Genomic DNA, 5,000 nt, shown 5'->3' on the forward strand with positions numbered 1-5,000 from the left:
TTTTGTTTATTTGTGCAAAAAAAAAAAAGTTTAATTACTATTTATTTATTGCACTTTAATATACCATAATTTGATTTAATGCAATATTTACTTTTGGCCTACGGCCCTCAGATTTTTTTTTTTACTCTTTAAAGTTAAAGTATTAAAGGATAGCTATTGCCAAAATGCAACCTGGGCTGTTTTTTTTTTTTTTTTTTTACTGTAAACGAGACAAACTTATATCTAAAAGCATAATTACGACAAACGAGCCGTTTTTGAGATTGACCGTGATTTCGTTTTGTGGTCAATGGCCGGTGAATGGGAGTACTAGGAGCCTAAATTTGAGCGCATCAAAATCTATATTTTTACAACACTAAGAAGGCTCAACACACCATGAAACTTTGCTCGAAGTATCGCCTGGGTCTCTACACATGAACTCCAGCATTGAGAACATTGTTTGTGTACACAGAGTTTACTAAAAAGAAAGGTTTTGAACAACTCACTTTCACTGTTTGAGTTTCCGCTCGCGGCCGTCTTGCCAGTCAAGAAGTGTCGATCTCCGAATGCGAGGATGGATAGCTCCTAAAGCATATTTCCATATAAATGCACGGCTAATTCGTTGTTTTGTCGCAAGTGAAAAACAATATTAACCTTCTAGTTGTAAAAAGAGCCTCATATAAGCCTAATATTTCGTCCTATGGAGTTCATTCATTCACATTCGGAGATCGACACTTCTTGACTGGCAAGACGGCCGCGAGCGGAAACTCAAACAGTGAAAGTGAGTTGTTCAAAACCTTTCTTTTTAGTAAACTCTGTGTACACAATGTTCTCAATGCTGGAGTTCATGTGTAGAGACCCAGGCGATACTTCCAGCAAAGTTTCATGGTGTGTTGAGCCTTCTTAGTGTCGTAAAAATATCGATTTTGATGCGCTCAAAGTTATGCCCCCAGTACTCCCATTCACCGGCCATTAACCACAAAACGAAATCACGGTCAATCTCAAAAATGTCTCGTTTGTCATAATTATGCTTTTAGATATAAGTTTGTCTCGTTTACAGTAAAAAAAAAAAAACAGCCCAGGTTGCATTTTGACAATAGTTATCCTTTAAGAGAAAAAGAGGAGGAGGGAAAAAAAATTAAAAAACATGCCATTGAAGCATATCTTCCATTCTAATTGATATTTTTGTTCGTATTAAAAAGTTTGGGCACTCCTGGTCTAAAAAGTTCAATAAGCTGTTCCATTTAAAAAAATATATATATATTTTTTTTTTTTTGACCACAATTTCATATGTCTGGCTTTACAGGGTTAAATATGTTTTGCTTTCTTTCTTTAAGTAGTTATTGATTTCTTTTTCCATCACTCCATCTACTTTTTCTATCAAGCTGAACTTTTCACAGAGTACGACTCCTCGATTGATATCTTTTGAGCGAGTGAATGCATTTTTAAACTTTTAACATCTAAGAGTGCATCTTTCATGACGGATTTTCAGCTTTTTCTTATTTTAATTCCCTCCAAATATAAGATGCTCTTAGAAAAAAAAAAAAAAAACTGAAAGCATCCGCTTGTCGTTCTTCCCTCTTCGTTACGAGTCTGTCTCTATGTATGCGATGGCCGATGAAGACGCGTTCTCCAGACTAATAGATTTTTTATTGTGTTCTGTCAGTCAGACGAGCACCTCCTTGGTTTCAAAGCTACAGTCTGCTGCTAGTTCAAGCAGAACATTGCGTTCTCCAGGCAATTTCTATCTGAAAAAGGCCAAGCGCTGAATGGCCGCGTCTCACACATGGTTGGCATTAATTGAAATCATGCCATTTATTGAATTGCTTTATTGGAAAAGTTGGAAGCTGCTAAAGATGTGGTGTTAGGAGAGCAGTGTGTCTGTTATCTCACTCTATTTAATGCATTAGAAATGTTCATCTCGCAGCCTTTGGCCCTGACTAGCCCTTCATAAGCATAATCATCTGCATTCAGGAGTTCACAATGGAAAGGACTGCTCGGGAGTTGTGTTTTGACGCGACGGTCTTTCTGACAGCTATCATTAAATAGTCAGTCCGGCAAATCAGAGTGTAATTCATCTGCGGCACGCTCCAAAAGCACACTGAAATTAAATGTCAAAGCCGTCCATTATGTACAATTGATGGTGGAGTGAGTGTGACAACCCTGTCTGTCAACCAACGCATCTCATCTCTCACATTTGTATTGATGGCTTTGCGCAGTTAAAACAAACGCAAATGAGCAGGTAGCAAAATCTGACCTGATGGATATGTTTGAGGTCAGTCTTTTGCAGTCAGGTTTTGTGGCCTGAATGATTATTTATTTAATTGTTTGATTGTTTGATTGATTGTTTGATTGTTTGTTTGATTGATTGATTGATTGATTGATTGATTGATTGATTGATTGATTGATTGATTGATTGATTGATTGATTGATTGATTGATTGATTGATTGATTGATTGATTGATTGATTGATTGAATCATCATTTGGGAATTTCTAATTCTGGTATGGAATTTGTATACTGTTTGTTTTGTATACATATTTATTTATTTATTTGTTTTTTAGGTTTGATGCCTCTTTGAATTTGGTTTACTGTTTATTTTAGCATATTTATTTATTTATTTCGTTTACTGCTGCTAGAAATTTCTGTACTGTTTGGCATATTTATGTATTTTTTATTTATTTTGATGTTGCAATGATATTTGTATACAGTATGTTTTTTTTCTGGAGTATTTATTTATTTATTTGTTCATTTATTTATTTATTTATTTATTTATTCATTCATTCATTTGGGAATTTCTACTGGGAATACATTACTGAAAAATCAACCTTTATTACATTTGTACATTTCACAGATATACTTTACCAAAAAATAAAGGTATTTATTTATATATTTATCAGGTTTGTAGCTGGTATGAGATTTGTATACTGTTTATTTTAGACATATTTATTTATTTATGTATTTGCTTATTTATTTATTTATTTTAGGTTTAATGCCTTTTTGAATTTGGTATACTGTTTGCTTTTGGCATATTTATTTATTTTGATGTGGCAATCAAATCTGGTTTTATTTATTATTTATTTTATTTTTATTTAGTATTTATTTAGTATTTATTTATTTATTCAAATGGGAATACTTTACTAAAAAATCTATCTTTATTGCAATTGTACATTTCACAGATGTACTTTACCAAAAATTAATTAATTAATTAATTTGGTATGCAGTTTTTTTTGTTTTTTTTACATATTACATATCAGGTTTGTAGCTGGTATGAGATTTGTATACTGTTTGTTTGTTTGTTTGTTTATTTATATATTTGTTGCATACCATTTTATTTATTTATTTTTTAAATTTGATGCTGGTTTGAATTTGGTATACTGTTTGTTTTTAACATATAATCATTTGTATACTGTTTGTTTGTTTATTTGTTTATTACTTTTTATTTTTACTGTGATATTTGTATATACAGTCTGATTTTATTGCCTATTTATTTATGTATTCATGCAAAAAAACTCCTCTTATTCTCATTACTGTAAAACAGTAATGAAAAATGTATACAGTTTATTTATTTATTTATTTTACGTTTATTTGTATTATTTTATGAAACTTAAAATGAATGTGTACTTACAATTGTACAATTCACATATGTACTTTGCAATTTATTTTATTATAATTCTATTATTATTAGTTGTAGTAGTAAAATTAGTAACATTGTATTATTTATATTAATAATAAAATATAATATTAAGTCTATATTATTATTTATTTATTTCATTATTTATTTTGCATTGAAGTGTGTTATTGAAAATTGGTGAAAAAAGTGTACATTTGCTTTCGATGTATACTTACAGTTGTTTTATTATTTTTATTGGTAGTAGTAGTAGTATAATTAGCAACCTATGATTGTTATATAATTATTATAATTATTTTGCATTACAGTATGCTACTAAAAATTAGAAGGAAGGTTTTAATATATATTTTTTATTTTCTTAGTGCAATTTTCTAATATTTTCTATCATCTTGTCTATTTTTTCAAATTGATATGAATCATCTGTGAATTTGTACTGTAAACCACCTGTGACGGAAAGCAATGATTCAACACTGTGCAAAACGTGACCACACATATCGATTTGCCTCTGCTCTGGCAACGTACAATATATCTCTAATGTCTTATTCATTTCCTCATCAATAATAGAAGGAATCTGTGGCCTTGAAGATTTGATCAGGAATCTTTTCTTTCCTGACACATTTCTTGCATCATGAACAACTTACTGCCAGCGTTTGTTTTATCACAGTGAGTCACTCCAGCAACAATGAATCTGTTCATAATAGAGCACTAGCACTGCTTACTACATACTGAGCAATATGTGCTTATGCTGCCGCATGCGGCTTTGAAAAAATAATCAAAGAAACAGTGCGTCATATACAACAATGCAGAAGTGTGCTGTTGTTTTCCAGTTGACCTTGACTATGATGATGATTATTATTGCCTTTATTGTTTATGTTTAATGTATTGTTGTTGTTGTTGTTGTTGTTGTATAGTCATACTTTTATTTAAAAAGTTTTAATGGTAACACTTTACAATAAGGTTCATTAGTTAAACATTAGTTAATGTACTAACTAACATGAACTAACCATGAGCAATACATTTGTTACTGTATTTACTAATCTTCATTAACTAATGTTAATGAAAGAACCTTACTGTAAAGTGTTACCGAATTAATATATATTTAATACTTAATATAGTTTTTTTGTAATATATTTTATTATATTTATTTAATATTTTATTTATTTTATTATATTTTACTATATTTAAATGAACAATTACGTTAATATAAAAAATTATTGTTAATGTATTATTTTAAATGTATTATCATTAGTAGTAGTATTAGTGTATAACCATTTTAATAATAATAATAATTAATAATAATAATTTAAGTATTTAAAATGTTGTTATTATGTATTATTATTATTATTAATAGTGTATAACCATTTTAATAATAATAATGATAATTTAAGTATTTT

General features: G+C 29.6%; 1 protein-coding gene across 1 annotated transcript in view; it reads left to right on the forward strand.

Annotated features, from left to right (window-relative positions):
* The window catches only part of sntg2 (syntrophin, gamma 2), a 96,579-nt gene that overhangs the window by 48,438 nt on the left and 43,141 nt on the right, over positions 1–5,000 (forward strand). The gene's annotated exons all lie outside the window — the stretch shown is intronic.

The sequence above is a fragment of the Garra rufa genome, chromosome 21 (genome assembly GCF_049309525.1).
Source record: "Garra rufa chromosome 21, GarRuf1.0, whole genome shotgun sequence".
NCBI classification, from domain to species: Eukaryota; Metazoa; Chordata; class Actinopteri; order Cypriniformes; family Cyprinidae; genus Garra; species Garra rufa.